This window comes from Protopterus annectens, chromosome 1.part0 (genome assembly GCF_019279795.1).
Source record: "Protopterus annectens isolate FY-2018-M chromosome 1.part0, PAN1.0, whole genome shotgun sequence".
NCBI lineage: Eukaryota > Metazoa > Chordata > Ceratodontiformes > Protopteridae > Protopterus > Protopterus annectens.
Window position 1 is genome coordinate 860892751 of NC_056725.1, and position 20310 is coordinate 860913060.

General features: G+C 39.7%; 1 protein-coding gene across 1 annotated transcript in view; it reads right to left on the bottom strand.

Moving 5' to 3' along the window:
- TTC13 (tetratricopeptide repeat domain 13) overlaps nucleotides 1-20310 on the bottom strand; it is a gene marked incomplete in the record, with an annotated part of 1979199 nt that overhangs the window by 33783 nt on the left and 1925106 nt on the right.

Sequence of the window (20310 nt, forward strand, 5' to 3'; positions counted from 1 at the left end):
AGTAACTAAACACTGAATGAAGAAATCCACAAATACGTTCCTGAAAATGAAGGAAAACACTCTAAAACTCCGAATACTTGCTAGAAAAACACCTCTCGATAAAAAGTGATATATTTAAGCCGTTTAACAAATGCTTTTCGTCAGAGCATTCTCCAACTTCTTCAGAATACAAACTGAACAAACAGTGCTACTCCCCAATCATGTGTATATAAACCCCTCTGATTAACTAATCACTTGACTATTGGTGCTAAGACACAATAATATACATCTCATTAAAAATTATGCCGGTTGTGGCCATTTCTTTGTTACATATATAATGATAATACAATCCTCCATAAAAAAAGGCAAACCTACGCCTACATTCTAAATTATCGGCAGCTCTGAAATTAAATAGAATAATTATGTTTGATAAATGCTGTTTTGATAATGTACACATGGCACCTTCTCCCAACCACTAAAATGTCTGTCATTGTCTAGATGGTAACCCGATCTCTATAGGAACGGGACCAAAGATCGCAATTCCAGTCTGTACCTAGTAGACAGTAATCAAACCATCACTTCGACCCGAAATGTGCCGTATCACATTACCTGCTCTTTGCTGGTATTAAGTTATATTCTGCATATGAATATGTGGAAATCAAATTCTGTTACCTGGAGAATCTTACGGTATCTTGAGTTGATGAATTGATTCACATGACACTACCGTGTCAGAAATTAATATAACCAACAGTTTTTCATACCCTAAAATAACAATCTTAACCTACTAACATACGTTTTGAACGAATTAAAGGCATGCATATGCTTCTCTTCGAGCTACAAGATTCTTGTATTATAAGAATCCTATACATAATAGCGCCACTGAAGTACATGTATAAAAGTTAAATGTATATAATATATACTAAAAACGAGGATCGATCTTACTCATCCATATTTGGATGAATAGCCCTCTGGGGCATGAACTATCGTTCTATTATGTACTCCGATGGTCTACTCTCTATACATAAAGTAGCTCGTTAATGAAAAATATTAATTAATGCCTTAAAAAAAACAGAAGAAAAAATATTAAAATAGTTGTAAATAAATATAAATATCAGCTTAAAATCAAAGAAATAATTGTTTTTATAATTATCATTAAATTCTATTGATTATCAAAAATGAGTTATACTAGTCCTGTAAATAACTAACACTAGCATGAACAAACAGGTAAAAAAAAACCCTACTCACAGGCATTCAAAATAGATACTATATCTTTCTAATAACTTAAAAGACTCCTTTCATTAAACCTATACTCCGTCTAATATAGGGGCATCTATTGAGGTACTGACCGTAAGCTATTACTCAGACCCTTACCTCCTAACATTAATACAAGTGCCCAATATGCTACCTTGCTAAACGTTTCAATTTCAACAGGCATGATAAACTGGAAGACCCTTTAAGCCCTGGAGTATGGCAGGTGTCCAGTTTAAGTTGCCACCACAATTCTCTACTTTCTAATAAGAGTGGTATAGACCCATCCTTCTTTGTTGTTATCTGATCAATAACGGTAAAAGAAAAATTATGACCTGGATAGTGTTTAGCTAAAGCATTCTCCATTTTACCTTTTCTGATTGCATATTGATGTTCATAAATGCGTTCCTGCAATTTTCGGTCAGTCTTTCCTACATAGAAAGCAGCACAGCAAACACATTGGGCTAAATAAACAACTTGGGTACTATTACAATTGTATTTGCCATTTAAATGGAAAACTGTATTCTGGATGGTAAAACTAGACCCTGTCGATGTATACACAATAACGGCACATATTACATTTATACATACCTAATTTACTGATAAAGGGCCTAGGTTTCCTTTGTAAAATGCCTTTGATGTTTAAACCTCTCCTATAAACTACTCTGGGGCATTCTACCAGTGTCTTAAATGTGATTTCATTTTGGAATATTAGATCCCAATTTTTTAATATAATAGTATAGATATTTCTGGCATCTAGAGAGTAAGTTAAAATGAGGTTGTTGGAACCAAAGGAAACCTTGGTCGAAACCGTACATAGTATACATGGTTCTATTTCTTTCTGCATCAGGATGGGTACGTAGTACCCCAAAGTACTTTTACATGTAACTTCTTTAATTAATTCTGACTAAATCCTGGGGGTAACCTCTGCTGAAAAAGAGGTTGGCAATTAAATTACATTCCTCTTCGAAGTCTGACTCTCTGGATGTCATCCGGGCTGCTTGAACTAGCTGGCCTTTAACAATAGATCTTTTTTGTGTAAATGGATGAAAACTCTCAAAATGAACATAGCTATTAGAGAAGGATTCCTTTCCGTGAATTCTGGCTAAAAAGCAGCCTAGCCTAAAATCCTTCCTTAGGTCTACATCTAAATAAACTATTCTATCTGAAGCAATACTATGAGTGAATCTTAAGAATTCAGTGGTGGAACTGAAAAGTTGGGCTAACGACAGTGCGTTTGCTTCCGTTCCCTTCAACATAATAAAAATATCGTCAAGAAAAAGAGTATATAACAAGACAACCTCCTTAAATGAGGGGTTGTCCATGATGAACTCTCTCTCCCAATAGGCCATTACCATATTTGCTACACTTGCCCCACAAGGAGATCCCATAGGTATTCCCACAAGCTGCAAATAATATTTGTTGTTAAAAGATACATAATTGTTGGTTAAAATTATATCTAACAATTCATTCACTAATGAAATTTCAGTATTGGGAGCTCCCTTCCTAGTTAACAAAACTGGGATCCACTCAAGGGCCACTGAGTGGGATTAAATGTATAAAGATCCCTGACATCTACCATTAGAAAATAGATGTCCTCTATATATGGTGTCTGATTGACCATGGACAAAAAAGCCCAAGAGTCCTTGGTAATACAGGGTTCAGTAATTACATATTTCTTTAGAATAGAATCCACCACCTTAGCCGCTGCATATGTAATGCTGCCCCTGGCACTGACTAAAGGTCTCATAGGAGGGTTCAATGGGTTTTTATGGATCTTTGGTGCTCCAAATATAACTGGGATCCTGTATGTAAGCAGTAAAATATAATTGAACAAATCCAAGTCCATTGATCCATTCATAAGCATGTCTCTATAGTGGGAGATTACTCTGATATTCCCTGAATTTAATTCATTCCCAGATACCTCCTTATAATTTTCAGTCATGAGTATCTCCTCCATACTCTTGATATATTCTAATTCTTCCATAACCACTAAACCCCCTTCCTTGTCAGGTTGCATCACCCTGACCGTAGATCCAGCTAGCAGTTCCAATAGATGCTTTTCCTCTTTACTCATGTTGAATTTAGGTAAACTAGTAGATGGAAATCTTTTAAGTGTATGTCTAATATCTAAATTTGTTCAAACGTGTAATGTGGGATGAAGGGGGGGGGTTATATGTACTCGACAAGAGGAATTCCTTCCTCTCTCTAGGAAAGTTTCCTAATAACAGTTATAAATTCAACTTCCTAATGAATAATTTTAAATCAATAATGGAAGACGCCACCTCTGCTCTTTTGGAGGGGACAAAAGAAACACCCTTGGCTAACAATTCCACTAACTGTTCATTGAACACATATTCAGAGAAATTGTATATTTTTAAATCCTTTTTATAGTTTGTCACTATGTCACACTGGTTAGTACAGACCCCTGTAGTAGAAAGGGAATTCAGTTCTTTCTGTTCCTGAGACGATGGTTGGTCCTCCTGGTCTGGTCTGATGGGGGAGATGAGGCTACAGTACGAAAAGTTAACTTAACCATTATACCAAACCCCAATCATTATCTGTATATATTTTTTTATCCATTTCCTTTCTTTTTTATTTTGTTGTACTTATTCCTTTAAATTTTCTTTTATTGTCTTTACCCCTTTACCAACACATTTTTTTCTTTTCGTACCTCCCAATTTATGTCTTATACATCACTTATTTCAGAACGTTTCTGTTTCTACGACTTCTAAAATTTCTTATCCTTGTTAATTTTCTTCTTTGTCTTTACTCTTATTTTCATTTTTTACAATCCAAATGTCCAAGTTCGTCACATTTATAACATTTCAATGTATCATGTCCTATTTGCCCATAAATATAACATTTTCTTTTGTCACAGTTACTTATCAAATGCCCTTGTTTTTTTTCCAACAAACATCTTTATTACATTTTCATACACGACACAGGCAACCTTACATTTAAACAAATGAAAAACAAACATGCACCACTTTACTTCCAGGCAGTATACACCACAGACACCATTGAAACAACTGTAGTTGCAAACATTATACATCACTTATAATCTATCCAGTGACTGTCAGATAAGCATTATATGGCTCATTCAAATCCTCTCTCTAAAACCTTGTTCCTGCTCTGCATATATTGTTCCCATAATTCCCATTGTTTTCTATGGAGTTTGCTCCCTCCCTTTTCTAAAGATCCCAATTCCAGTTGTTTCATCTCTGCTACTATATTCACTACTTCTTGTAAAGTTGGTTTAGACTTTGATTTCCATTTTCTAGCAATTACTTTTTTTTTTGGCAGCCACCATAATTAGACTCAGCAAGGCTTTACTATGTCTAGGCAATTCTGATTCTGTATCATATCTCAAAAAAATCATCTCTCAAGTCAATCCAATCTGCTCACCCAGCATGTCCAACAGAGTGGTCTACAGGTAATCCCTAAAGTCTGCCAGTTCATTACAGTCCCAAAAAATATGTTCCCAGCCACCTCTTTCTTACCTGTCACACCTTCAACACTTGCTATCCACCTGAGGAAAAATTCTTTGGAGTCTACTTGGGGTATAAAAATACCTATGTAAAAGATCCTAAATAATCTAGACTTTGTTGCATATTTGGGAGATATACATATATCCTCTCACTGTCTCTTTGTGAATTGCTTATCCAGTCTCTCTTCCCAATCCTTTCTAAGCTCCTCTAATTGATTCTTATAATTACCATACAGTATTTTATATACTTTACTAATTCTTGCTTTTTAATGGCAGCTTCTGTTCTAGAGTCTATTAAAAACTCTACCAGTGCTGGTCTTTCATTCAGGAGCCCCCCATCGTTGCCTATACTCTGACATCAATCCTTGATAGGGAAAACAATCTCTAACCTGCAGTTCAAATCAATTTTTGACCTCTTCCCATTCTATTACCCTTCCCTTTCAAGTTATTTACTCCCAATACCTTTGTTTCTTTGCCAGTTTTCTCCAATAAATTCCAGCCCCCTCTTGCCTGTTATCTGTATCCCTGACCAGTCATCTCTATCGGCAAAATCTCTTTTCATTTTTGTGCTGATTTGGTTCTTAGAATACTCCCTGCTATTTTATGAATACAATACTCTGTATGATTTTTGTTGTTCTCCTTAAGAGTCTGCATCCAAAATCCTAATCTCTCCTTATTTCACGAGCTTCCTCCCTGTATCAGCATCATTCCTTTCCACTCTGAATTATAGTTTTCTGCTTGTGCTATCTACAAGAGCCTTAACCGTGTTGCTGTAAAATACCCTTTCAATTTGGATAATCCTAGTCCACCTTGTTCTAGTGGAAGAATCAGCCTATCCCACTTGACCCTTGCTGTCTTCCCTTCCCAGATAAAATCATTCAACTCTAATTGCCATCCACAGTTTTTCATCTGGTTGATAAAAATATGCCTGACCTGTGTAAAGGGACAAAAATATTTTAATTTCTTGCATCTTAGTATCCATATCCATATAACAAAGCTTCCAGTGTCTCAATTTTTGTATTATCTTCTGTTAAGTCTCTTCCCACATATCCTTAGCTACCATAACAGAGTAACTTCTAATCCATACTCCTAAATACTTAATTTGTCATGTCCCCATAAATATGGATATTGTTGGACCAATTCATGTGTGGGTACATAATTTACAGCTATTGCCTTTGTTTTAGCTAAATTAATTTTGTATCCTGAGAAGATTTAAAATGTTCTGTAATGTCCATTTCTGGTTTTGTCATGTACAAAATGTTTCCTGGCTACCATACCAATTATATCCTTGAATATCTGAATACCTTATGTTCTTTGTGAATGGTTATCAAATGCCCCTTGTTTTCCACAAAACATGTTTTGGGTTGTTCCTAGTATTTTTCAAGACTGTCTTTGCATCATGCTTTTGTATTGTCTCCATAATGTCCCCCCAGGAAACACCTCCTTCATTTTCCAGCTCAGTCTGCATCACCATTCCTTTAATTAAATCATTCTGCAACTCTCCCAACTGGATGGTTGTAATTATACATCCATCATGTGCTGACTCATCTCCATCAAAGAAATTTCTTTGAAAGATCTCCTCAGAACCCTGTTCACAATCTGTGGTCTCACTATTTGCTCTCTCTTCCATTTCTCTCTTACCTCTCCGTCATCTTCTCTGTCCATCTGCTTCTGTTTCTCTGAGCCGCCTCTGTGCCTGAAACAGAAAGTGCTCAAGCAAAATGGGTCCCACTTGCAACAATGATGGGTAGGGGAAGATCTTTTATGTCCTGACTACATTTTCTCTAGTAGTATATCTCGGGTACTGCAGTGGTGGGGCTGCGGTAGCATTGTCGCCTCACAGTAAGACGGTGTCCTGTTCGATTCTCAGCTAGAGTGTCTTCTGTGTGGAGACATGCGTGAATGGGCGTACCTTTGTTAAAGGTTGTGCATCAGGGCCAGCAACTCGGCACGTAAAAATCTACTGCCAGTCATTAGCGGACTGGAGTTCCGCTGTGGCGACCCCTAACTGAAAAAAGCCGAAAGACACAACAACAAAAAGTATAAATATCTCAGGTCTCCCTTGAAGAGAGGCCACTAGCCTAGTAGGACTAACCCAGTCAACCAAGGATAAATAAATAAGCGCCCACTTCCTCTTTTAGAGGTTCTGGACAAGCATTAAGGAAGCCTATCCAAAGAGGATATCACCCTCAAAGGAGGCATCCAAAACTGTATCACCTGAGTTGCCCCTTAAAAGAGGGCAGCATAAGCTATGCCATGTGCCACAGGCATTTTTCTGAGCCTGGTGTCCTAGCCAAAGCATCAGCACAATCAAACTTAAAGCAGGTTATAAGGAAACAGTGAATCAGTGAGTAAGGGTATCTAACAGACTCCTTGATTATAGATTCATAGAGGTCTTCCAGTTATTCTACAGCCTGTTGTACAAGAAATGATTGTATGTGGGAAATGAGAGGCAAAAACCCAAGAAATCTCAATTCCATGTGGCAGAGGATAAAATGTGCTTCAGTTACCTGTCCACGACTTTAGACTCTTTATTAGGTGTTAAAGTGACACAGTAGCAAGCTGTTGGACATTTATGCAGAACCTGAGTGATGACAAAAGAATTTGCTCTGGAACACTGGACCAAGATGTTATTCCATTTTGTTGCAGACAGCATTCACTGTTTTAGGATTAGAGATAGCTACTCTACTAGGAATGATAATTTCACTGTATGTTCACTTTCACAGATACACAAATTATTCCATGTTTTCTTTCTAGCACTAATTCCTTTTGGTATAACATACAATCTCACTGTACAGTAAGCATATTGTTGAGGTGATTCACACATCTGTAGTTTTCTCCCCAAAAGTGATCAAATGATCCATTGCTAGATAATAATTTATTAGTTTTATATAAGTTTTATTACACTGTATGCAAGCACTATACACCTTACTAAGAACTGCATCCTGTTCCATTTTACTTTATCTTTCACTTGACTATAGCCATACCACACTTATTTTTTGACTTACTGTCTGACTGAGTAAATGAATGTGCTGTATTCTGGTTACTTTGTAACAAAATCTGATGTAGGCTACAGAAAACATGCCTTTGCACTACAAACTGTTTTCCCTTCTACTGCATCATGGGGGGGGGGGGGGGGTTGCTGAATGACATGGAATCAGGAAGTAATTGCAGAGTTGCTTAGCATACAATAAACTGAAACACCAGTTTATTAAACTTAATACATGTAGGTCCACTGAGGTAACTAAAGTAAAAACTCAACATGTTAGAGCAAGACAGCCCACTTTACAGGACAAGGACATAACAACAACAAAAAGAAATGGTAAAAAAATTTCACTTGATTATTTAACCAGTTGGTGGTCAGACAGTTTATCAATAAGGTTTTCAATGGAGGTTCCAAAAATGTGACTGACTTTGCCACTGATCATTTGGGCATTGGTTAATAACTCTAGATGGGCTTAGGCAATGTATTTTTGTCAAAAAAATAAGTCTGAGTTTGCTAACATTAATAAAGATATGATGTGGCAAAGTACTTACGACAGAAATCAATTTGTACTTCTAAAGTTCCAGTCCCATGGAGAAAACTCAATGGGTGTCTGTCAAGACCTTTTCCTGGAAGAACAGGGAATATGACTCACTGAAGAGGGTGACCATTAAGGACATTAACAAAAAATCCCTATACTGTGAAAAGGACCAACCTCAAAGTTTGCTAAACTACTTCCCTTGACAATCTATGACTGAGATACTTTTTCTTGGAGTAACAGCAACTGTATTTTTTGTTGTTAAATTCTGGCCTTTTTTCAATCAGGTTAAGGAATCTCTAAGGGCCTTTCTTCAATCTGAAGTGAAGAGTTGGCAGAATCTAAAGGCTGTAAAGGCAAGGTCAATGAGCCCCATGCAGAATAAACAAAGTATCTGTCTTGCTCAGTCTTGTGCACAGCAGTTCTGAAGATGCATCCATGAAAGTGGGCAAAGCAATAACTTAATCAGAGTCTGCTTTCCAAAGGAACATGAACAACAAGAACACTAGATATCACAAAGATCAACTGACAAGAAAATGCAGAGGGATCAGACAGATGAACCTTCCTAAGGGTGCTCCAATGCCAACAGTACTTGGCAACCTAAAGAAGACCTGGCTAAGGAAAAAAAAAACAGCAGAATGGATGACGAAGGGACTTACTCCATATGAAAGTAAGTTCAAAATAATTCAGAATATGCTGGCTTAGACTACTTCAAATAATGATCAGAAGAATCCTTAAGAATGCAAAAGTACAATATGAAGACAAGCTTTAGATATGACGAAAAAATGAGGGGAACCTAATGCTTACATCAGAAAGGATTACCACATTTGTATGACAAAGCCAAGGCTGCTATTCCAAGAGTGGGTGGGAGGACGTGCCATGAAGAAATACTAAATCAATTCCGAAAGGCAATATATACTGTCCATATTATGGATAATACAAATTTATCCATGTTCTCTCAAAAGTTTGTGTTCTTTTCAAGGCTGAAAGCTCAAAAATAAGCTCTGCAGTACTCTAAGTCCTAAAAATCACTGCAACATTAATTTTCTAACAAAGAAAACAACATTTCCAGTAAAAGGCATGCATGCATGCAAATGAGTCTTCAGCAAAAAGTACAGATGTGTACCTACCATAAATGTAGATGTTCGAGTGAATTCAATGTTGCAGTCATTACACTTGGGTTATCCGCTCGCAGGCTACCCGCAGTCGGCCCAAGTTCCAAAGTCTTGGTCCGGCATTGGTTGCTGTCGCCTCTTCCCTGACGTCAGTGCGCCAGGGGTACAAAAGATGCAACCGACGCCATTTTCTTCAGTTTTTCTTGCCCCAGATGTCAGGTGCCCCCAGATAGGAAGGCTGGAAAAATAAAATTATGCCAAAAAGCATGCATGTACTAATATAAACATTTCCTTCATCTACAAGCAAATACACCACATAGGTTGTATAGAGTTGAGAAGTATAGAGAAGTCCCAGCAATGAAAAGGGGGATGGTGGGTGGGTAACCTGAACTGCAACAGTGAATACACTCGAACATCTCCATTTATGGTAGGTACACAACTGTCCTATGTTCATCGTGTTTCACTGTTGCAGTCATTACACTTGGGTTGAATCCCAAAGCTGAGGCTGGGCGGCTGGGTCTAAATTGGATTTGAAGAGGCTACCAGGCCCTGCAGGACTGCAGTGGCAAAGCCTGCTCTGGATTTAGAGTAGAGAGGTAAGTGGTAGTGCTTGGTGAAAGTGTGCACTGAGCTCCAGGTTGCAGCTTGTACAATGTCTTTAGTTGGTACTCCTCTGAGAAAGGCTGCTGCTCTGGTAGAATGTGGCCTAATGACCTTAAGCACTGATTTGTCATGTTGTGCATAACAGAAGCGGATGCAGTGTCCTATCCATTTTGAAATTGTCTGCTTTGTGATGGTACCCAGCTCAACCTATCCTGCTCCTGATTTAATCACAGCCTACCTGGTGTGCTTAGAACCTTATCCACATCCTGTGGCCTCAACCTCCAGTTACCTGTCTTCTGCACCCTGTTTCAAGGAAAGAAATAATACCCAGCTCAACCTATCCTGCTCCTGATTTAATCACAGCCTACCTGGTGTGCTTAGAACCTTATCCACATCCTGTGGCCTCAACCTCCAGTTACCTGTCTTCTGCACCCTGTTTCAAGGAAAGAAATAATACCCAGCTCAACCTATCCTGCTCCTGATTTAATCACAGCCTACCTGGTGTGCTTAGAACCTTATCCACATCCTGTGGCCTCAACCTCCAGTTACCTGTCTTCTGCACCCTGTTTCAAGGAAAGAAATAAGTATGTTATGGACTAAATCTACCTGGTAATACAGACCCCGATCCACAAACTGTTTCAGGGCTCCAAAGTTCGCTGGGAGCCTGAGCAGCCAGCTGCCTTACCCACTTTCTGTAATACCTAACAGCCTACACGACTCTTCTACTTACCTTACCCCTCTCACTTGCATTTCTTTTTCTCCACCCTCCTACACTACTTAGCTCCCTCATAAACTCTCCTACTATTCCAGAACTGCCCACGAGGGGGCACCCTTCTCCCTGCCATTCTATCTCTCCCTCTCTCCCTGTGCCATCTTGGTAAACTTTATCCATTTGCTAAGCTTTTTGCCTGTTCCTACTCTTGCTTACATACTGCCTGTCAGTCGGTACTCCTCTAGCAGTCTCTTTCCCTAGACTCCCCTCTAGCTTAAACCTTTCCACTAATATCCTACCTTCCAACTGCAGCTACCTGCACTCCTGATTGTTTCCTGCTAACTTCTCTTGCTTTGTTTCTAACTAATCCTCACCTTTTTGTCTCTACTCTTTTGGATATCTACTGTTGTACTGCCTTCTACTTCCCCATCGGTCCAAATCTTTCTTTCCATGCTGCTAATCTCCGCTATTTTACTGTGACTGTTATTTACTAGCTAAGATCTTGTATTAGCAATTACTTTCTGGCTCCACCCTCCTGCACTTTATTGCTCACCTCTCTCTATCCTTGCTGCCTCGTTGTCTCATGGGAAGTTACTTATACCTCATGAACAGTGAGGCGCCATCTCTTAGTTAGGCTCCCATAGATGGTCCCTGGCTGCTGTCTGCACTCCCTTAGCGTCTTTGCCCCTGGTAAGTGTTTTCAGCGGTCTTAATATCTGATTTCAGCAATTATATTGTTTTATTTGTGGTCATCAACCAAGTGGAAATTATTTATATGGTGTGAATTGTTACTTTTATGTTTATTGTGTCAGCACTCCATGTTTGTTAATTTGCTTATAGACTAAGGCATACTTTCCTTACTCAGTGCTGCTGTTGACCTCATACCTGTCTAGATCCTTGCTGCAACCTCTTCGTTGCATTTTGGAAATTTATGTTCTGTTTACAGCCCTCTGGCTATGTATTCTAACAGACGACCTTATTGCGCCACCCATGTGGTGTGAGACCGATAACCTGGTCTGGAGCTTTTGTAGTTTTTCAAACACACGTAGTTCATGCATTATCCAAACGGGCTTGTCTAGTTCTGAGTGTTAATTTTTCTTTCTGGTTAAACGGCTGCTTTGAAGTACGCCACTCACGTGGAGCGCTATCTGAGCATTTAGCTAGGCTGTCGCCAGATTTCCCTGCATCTCCCTCAGTTAATTTCACTGTTGACTGCATCATAACAGTTTACCTAGTAGTAGCGTTATTTATATTACTATCGGCCATAAAAGAGAACTCCTTAAATAGCATTTGTTAACTTAAACTGTGTAATCTTGTGATTTATACTTTTTGGTCGACATGGCCATCTCCAATCGCGCCAACTGTTTCTGAACTAATTTGAATGACTCGGATAACTGTACTGATTCCTCAAATCCGAGTTATACCTTTCTTAATTTGCAGATTTTATCTTTTAAATACACTGTAGTGCATTTTTTTTTCTTTTGTCTTGTTGGAGCTCACTAGTTGTAAGAACAAGTATACATGTAGCTACTGCCTGAATGAAGTGATCTCCAATTTTTCCCCTTAAACTTGTTTTTTTTCACCAAACCATAGTCAGCCCTGCTCCCCTATATCTGTGAAGGTCCCTTGACCGCATATGTGGTAAACCTGCTGCAAATTAGCAGCTCCCTGTCTGTGCTGCCCTCTGAAAAGTTTCTCATGATGTAATTGCCTCACATAGTCTTCCTAGAAGGTCTGAACCCCTATTTTTTATTGAATCTCATAACATGAACCTATTGATTTTGTTTTCGGATATCCCTCTCCTGCTGATCTAATGTACTTGTATTCTTGTACCAGTGTATTATGACATTGTAGTTGATACTGTTTGACTGCTGTTGGCTAGGTGTGCTTATGAATTTCTTCATCTGGCTAAATGAAGGCATCATTGTATTGTTATATTAGTTGTTGATACTGTTTGAATGCTGTTGCCTAGGTGTGCTAATGAATTCCTTTGTCTGGCTGATGAGTGCACCTTACCTCAGTCACTATTTTGCAATGTAAAAGTGTTACTGCTAAGTATTATTGCCTACTTGAATACCTCTTGAATGCTGCTGCATAGAAATGACTAGGAATTGTTAGACTGGCTAAATATATGCATCAGTCCTCAATCACTATTTTTGAAATATTATAAATGTTACTGCCAGATAATTACTGCCTATTTGACTATAAATGCTTGATTGCTAACTCTCTTTCTCTCCTCCACTTTTTATCTCCATTTTTCCCCTTAGTACCCAGCTCAACCTATCCTGCTCCTGATTTAATCACAGCCTACCTGGTGTGCTTAGAACCTTATCCACATCCTGTGGCCTCAACCTCCAGTTACCTGTCTTCTGCACCCTGTTTCAAGGAAAGAAATAAGTATGTTATGGACTAAATCTACCTGGTAATACAGACCCCGATCCACAAACTGTTTCAGGGCTCCAAAGTTCGCTGGGAGCCTGAGCAGCCAGCTGCCTTACCCACTTTCTGTAATACCTTACAGCCTACACGACTCTTCTACTTACCTTACCCCCTCTCACTTGCATTTCTTTTTCTCCACCCTCCTACACTACTTAGCTCCCTCATAAACTCTCCTACTATTCCAGAACTGCCCACGAGGGGGCACCCTTCTCCCTGCCATTCTATCTCTCCCTCTCTCCCTGTGCCATCTTGGTAAACTCTATCCATTTGCTAAGCTTTTTGCCTGTTCCTACTCTTGCTTACATACTGCCTGTCAGTCGGTACTCCTCTAGCAGTCTCTTTCCCTAGACTCCCCTCTAGCTTAAACCTTTCCACTAATATCCTACCTTCCAACTGCAGCTACCTGCACTCCTGATTGTTTCCTGCTAACTTCTCTTGCTTTGTTTCTACCCGCTCCGTTCGCCCTGCGGGCTCACTCCGCTCCCCTCCCTACCCCCAATTCCCACCCACCCCCAGGGGTCCTACTCTTATACTTCTCTAATCCCACCCCTTACCCTATCATCCTATCCTCCACTTTCCCTCCTAACATATCCCCTCCCCTTCACACACCCCATATCCTCCTCCCTCTTTCCTCTTTTACACACTAGCCCTCCTATCCTTTTCTTACCATCTCTCCTCTACCTCTATTACCACTCTTTCTATACCTCTCCACACATTTTCACCCCCTCTACCTTATACTTCCTTCTATAGCCTTACCTCCTGTTGCACCTGTATATTATCTTTCTTTTTCATTATATACACATACTTCCTCCTGACTACCCCTGATCTTTTACCTCCTCCCTATAACCACTTCTAATTTACTTCTTATAAAAATGAGTCTCAACCTAGCCACATTGCTTATACTCTCAATTCTACTTATAACTACTCTATACTCAACCTACCTCATTACCTTGATAGAGTACCCACTCTATTTTCAGCCTAAACACTCACAAACACATACATCTTCCTTTTATACTTCTCTCACTACTTTCTCTAATGTCAATTCCACCCCTAGTTACTACCTACCCAAATACCATAGGTACTCTCACCTCACCTATACCCTACCCTCAGATAACAAAATAAGACCTCTAACCCTTCTCAGAATCAATCTCACATCTAAGCCTAATGACCCTACCTTACAAGATGGTGACATTCACCCCAACCCAGGCCCCATATATCCTTCCTCTCAAGCATCTAAACCTTTCACCAAAAACACCCTCCTCATAGGACATCTAAACATACGAAGCATAAACAACAAAGTACCCTACCTACACACCCTCCTAGATACTCACTGTTTTGACATTCTCTGTCTCTCTGAAACCTGGCTAAAACCAGCCACTAAAGATACTGAAATTATACCACAAGGTTATAATATACTTAGGCTTGACCGTACTAAGCGAAAAGGTGGTGGAGTAGCAATACTGTTTAAAAATCATCTTAACATCTCTACCCTTTCAGCCTGTCCAACCCAAGATAGTAAGGTAGAAGCCATCATCACTAAACTTCAACTTAATGCTAAGAAAGCCCTTTACCTCATCTGCATATATATACCTCCTGGAAACAATATACCAATTGTAGAAGACTTTCTCAGTTGGGTTTCCATTAACTACCCCCAAGAAACTATAATTCTTGGTGACTTAAATATTGACTGGAATACTATCAATACTGACAATCCCACCTCTCACATTAACCTAAATGGTTTTACCCAAACCATTACCTCTACAACTAGGCTTAATATGTCAAGTATGAAACAAACTATTTTAGATTGGATTCTCATAAACAACGTTAACATCACGTACAAAGTCGGGACTATGCCTGATGACCTCAGTGATCATTGCTTAACTTACATTACAAGGGAGAAGACTGACTATCTCCATCTCCCTAATATAAGAAAAATACGGTCCACTAAACACTTTAAAATCGACCTATTCCAAAATGAACTCAGAGCTTGCAACTGGAACCCCTTAAAAACTCTTCCACTTAATGAAGCAGTATCATTCTTTAATTCTACTTTCCTTTCTATTTTGGATATACATGCTCCTGAGCGTATTATTAGAATGAAATCTAAAACAGCCCCTTGGCTCTCAAATGAAACTAAAAAACTAATCCTCTCTAAAAATAAGGTTTGGAACAAATGGAGATCCCATAGAATTAACTCTGACTTTCTTCACTTTCGCCAACTTAGAAATCTTACCAAAAAAGCTATACTCACCGACAAAAGAAAGTTCTACTATGAACTACAAGAAACCAACTTAAATAAACCCAAACAGTTCTGGTCCTCAATCAATAGACTCCTTTCACCTGGAACAGCTAAAACTCCCTCCCCACTAAATGCTGACCCAGACTCCCCTCTCCAAACTGCAAACACTTTTAATTCATTCTTTACTGAAACTATTCAAACTCTCGCTAGACAATTAAATAATAATAACTTCTATCCTCCTAATAATCTAGTAAACTCTTCCTACAACTTCTCTCTACAACCTATCCCTACCTCTTTCATCTATAATCTTATTCACAAACTGAAACCTTGTACCCCCTCTGCTGACAAACTCCCTTCCCTTTTTCTGCAAAAGGCAGCCAAAGAAATTGCTTACCCAATTACTATACTCATAAACAGGACCATCCAAGAAGGAACCATCCCCGATATTTGGAAAATCTCTCATATTATCCCACTACACAAAGGCGGTGACTCTATTGACTATTCCAACTTTAGACCTATTGCTCTTCTTTCTCCTTTGGCAACAATTATGGAGAAATGTATTCATCAGCAACTTCTACAGTACCTCTCTCTTCACAATATTATAGCTAACTGTCAACATGGCTTTAGACCTCACCATAGCACCACCACTGCCCTCCTTTCCTTTGTAGATACCATTAACAGCAATCGCAACAATAATCTTCTCTCTTCTGCCCTATTCATTGACCTCTCTAAAGCTTTTGACATGGTCAACCACTCTTCTTTAATTAGCATTCTCAAATCCCTCTCATTTGATAGCCTTGCCATCAAATGGTTCACATCATACCTCAGTAATAGACAACAAGCCATTCTTTGGGAAAACCACATCTCCTCCTTACTGCCCATTACCATTGGAGTCCCTCAGGGCTCCATTCTTGGTCCTCTCCTCTTCTCCCTCTACATAAATGATCTCCACTCTGTAATTCCTCAAGCTACCTGCATTCAATATGCAGATGACTCCACCGTCATTTGCTCTGCATCCTCCTCTTCAGATCTCATCTCACTAACTCAAACTATGTTCAACACTGTAGAAACATGGTTCACTAGACGGTACCTACTTCTCAACGCTAAAAAAACCAAACTTCTCCTCTTTACCCCCATCCACTAAACTTCACCATCTCCTCAAACAACAACACTGTAATCTCTCCTGACTCTACAACTAAACTGCTGGGAATAACCATTGATAACAATCTCTCATTTGACCAACATATAAACAATACTATCAAATCAGTTAACAGAAAAATAGGATCATTATACCGTATTAAACCATTTCTTACCCCTTCTACAAGAGCTACTATTGCTCACTCCCATCTAATATCTACTCTCTTTTACGCCTCTCCTATCTTCACTAACCTCAAGAAAACTAACCTAAACAAACTAGCAACCTGCTACAATAACATTGCCCGCTTCGCCACTGGTAAACCTTTTAGAACCCATCACTGCCTTAATTTGAAACACTTAGGCTGGCTGGAACTACAAAACTATCTTATTATCTCACAACTCACTATTGCCCACAAACTACTGTACCAACCTAATAACACCCCTATTCTATCACAACTTATACTCCCTTATAACAATCTCACCTCTCTTCGTTCCTCCTGTAAACTTATGACCAAACCCATAAAGGCCCATAACGTAGCTGGTGACTCTCTTTTCACCAACACTGTTGGCAGGGCATGGAATCTGCTGCCCAAAGACTTAACTTTAATCTCATCCCTACCTCTCTTCAAACAACAAATCAAACTGTACTTCTACAACCACTGGCTTTGTTCTTGTAGTACTCCAGGATAACTTCACTCTCCCCACCCTCTCTGTACCTTTAACCCTTCTGTTTTGCTTAATATTTAGCATTTATCCTGCTCCTTCACCCTTGCTGTCCTACTATGCTCTTTCACCTCCTCTTGACTGTCTTCCTTCTTTTCCTCTCTCACTTCCTGACTCCTGTCCCTTCACTATTATTTATCTCACATTCTCCTTCTACTTCTCTACCCCCCTGAGCTTTAACTGTTATCTCTATGGCAGATGCCTTGTTGCATATCCTTTATGTACTAGGTAAAATTGTTTTGAAACTGACCGAACTTTATGTAAGATCTCTAACTGTTTGAGTTCCTTAATGTATGTTGATTTTATTAACAAGTTGATTTTTATTTCTATGTTATTGTATATTTTTATTAACAAGTCTGTTCATTTATGTTTTGTGTGGAGCTTTTCTCCCCGGGCCTCTACTGAAAATGGACATATATCCAGCTAGACTAGCCCGGTCAACAAATGTAAAATAAAATAAATAAATAAAGTAGAATCATAGTGGTCTGTGTATATCCAAAGCGTGCAGAAGTCTCTCCCCTTTATTCTGGGGATTTGGGTAGAAAGTTGGTAAATGAATGGTTTGGTTCAGGGCCACATTGAAAACCACTTTTGGCATGAATGTTGGGTTTGTCCTAAGAGAAACCCTGTCCTGGTGAAAAATGATGAAAGGTTCCACAGACATTAATGCCTGTAACTCTGATACTCTTCTTGCTGAAGTTACTGCTAGGAGCAGAGCAGTTTTCCATGATAAGAATTTTATATCAGCTGTGCTGGCTGGTTCAAAAGGAGGCAGTGTGAGCTTTTCTAAAACAAAATTGAGATCCCAAGTTGGTACTGGTCATTGGGGGTCTTATGCTTTTTGCCCCTCTGAGGTACTGTCTTAGTAGAGGATGTGAAAAAATAGGAGGTTCTGTATTGTAATGAGCTGAAATGGCAGAGGCATGGATTTTAATTGATGAGAAAGATAGGCCTTTGTCCAGCATCTCAGTAAGGTATTGTAAAATCTGAGGTATATTTGGAACAAGTGGTTCGAGTCCTTGTGCCTGGTTCCAAGCACAGAATCTCTTTCATTTTTCTGCATAAGATTTCCTAGTGCTGGGCCTCCTGGCTTCTAAAATGACATCCATAACAGCTTTAGAGAGGGGTGCAGTCGGAGTGGCTACATTATCTGCCATGCTGCCAGATTTAAGGTTCTGAGTTGACTGTGCAGAATCTGATCATTTTGTTGAGTCAGAAGATGAGGAATTTGAGGTAAAGGCCAAGCTGGGCCCTGAGACAAGCTCTTTAGGATTGGGTACCAGTGCTGGCGTGACCAGTCTGGGGCAATCAGGATCATGTTTGGCCTTTCTTGTCTGACTTTTAGGAGCACCTTGGTAAGAAGAGGCATTGGAAGGAAGGTATAGACTTGTCAGGGCTTTCCAGCTGAATGACAGAGCATCCACTTTCCATGCTTGAGAGTGCTAAGTTCTTGTGCAGAATTTATGTAGTTGGCAATTGTGAGGGGAGGCAAAACTATGTCTGGGTGTCCCCATTTCCTTGTTATAATGCTGAACACCTGTGGATTTAGTTTCCATTCGTGAGGGTCCATGAGATTTCTGCTTAGTTTGTCTGCCAGTGTATTTTTTGTTCCTGGCAGGAATTGTGCCTGCAGATGTACCTGATAGGTCAGTGCTGTGTTTCACAAAGTCATGGCTTGCCTGCATAGGGGGTAGGAATGTGTGCCCCCTTGCTTATGTACCACATAACTGTGGTATTGTCCACCTTTATTAGTAGCTGTCCTGGATGTAGTAGGTCCTTGAAAGCTGTCACGGCATTCTGTACTGCTAGCATCTCTTTCTGATTGATGTGAAGATGCATTTGTTCCTTGGGCCACATGCCCTGAATACATTTTCCTGCCATATGTGCCCCCCAGGCATAATCCGATGCATTCGTTGTTATTGTCTGCTTGGCTGTGGGTAAGGTGAAAGGCTGTCCCTTGTTGTGGTGACAGGCCTGGGACCACCATCAAAACTCCTGTTGTAGGCAGGGAATTAAAGTTATGATTGTCTCCAGGCTGCGACAATGTTGAGTCCAAACACTTTTTAGATACCATTGTAGTTTCCTCATATGCAGTCTTGCATAAGGAATTAGTAGAATGCAGGATGCCATGAAGCCCAGGGCCTGCAGAATTTTTCTTGCAGGGAGCTGGGTCTTTGTTGCCATCAGTTGAAAGTAATGAGTCAGTTGCCTTTGTTTGTCTGGCATGAGATAAGCCATCTGGGCAGTTGTATTTAAGCTTGCACCCAGGAATATCTCTTGAGAGGGCACTAGTATTGATTTCTTTTCGTTTACTGTGTACCCTAGGCAAATTAGTAATCTTTTTACAAACACCAGATGCTTTAGTAGAATATCCTCGCTCTCTGCTTGAATAAGGCAGTTGTCCAAGTAGGGATATATTTGAATTCCTTTTTGTCTGCAAAATACAATTACTGGTGCCAGGCATTTTGTGAAGACCCTGGGCGCAGTAGATAAGCCAAAGGGCAGTGCAGAGAATTGGTAATGCATTGAGCCTGCTATGAATCTGAGGTATCTTCTGCAAGACTGTCTGATTGGGACATGCAGGTATGCCTCCTTGAGGTCCAAAGTAACTAGCCAAGCCTTCTTGCCCAGCATGGGTAGAAGTTGCTGTAGTGTTAACATTTTGAATTTTGGAACATCCAGGAAAGTATTTAGGATTGACAGGTCCAGTATTGGTCTCCAGGCTTTGTCCTTTCTGGGTACTAAGAAAAGTCTCGAGTAAAATCCTTGCCCCTGTTCTTGCTGTGGTACTCTTTGAATAGCTCCCATATCCATGAGAGCAGCAATTTGTTTTTGCGCCTCTGCCCATTGTTTTTGTGGCAGGCCCGGCATACCTTTTGATTTTGAAAGCGTGTGAAAGTGGAACCTGTAAACCTGAGAAATAATATTCAGTACCCATTTGTCCTGGGTGATTATGTGCCAATTTTTTGAGAAAAGTGCTAGCTTTCCCTCTAGCGGTGCTGCCAAAAGGTAAATGCTTGGCATCGGTAGAGGGAAGTCATTGGGACTGTTTCCTATAAGGTTGTGATTTGTCTTCCCCTCCTTTGGGGGCTGAAGCACCCCAT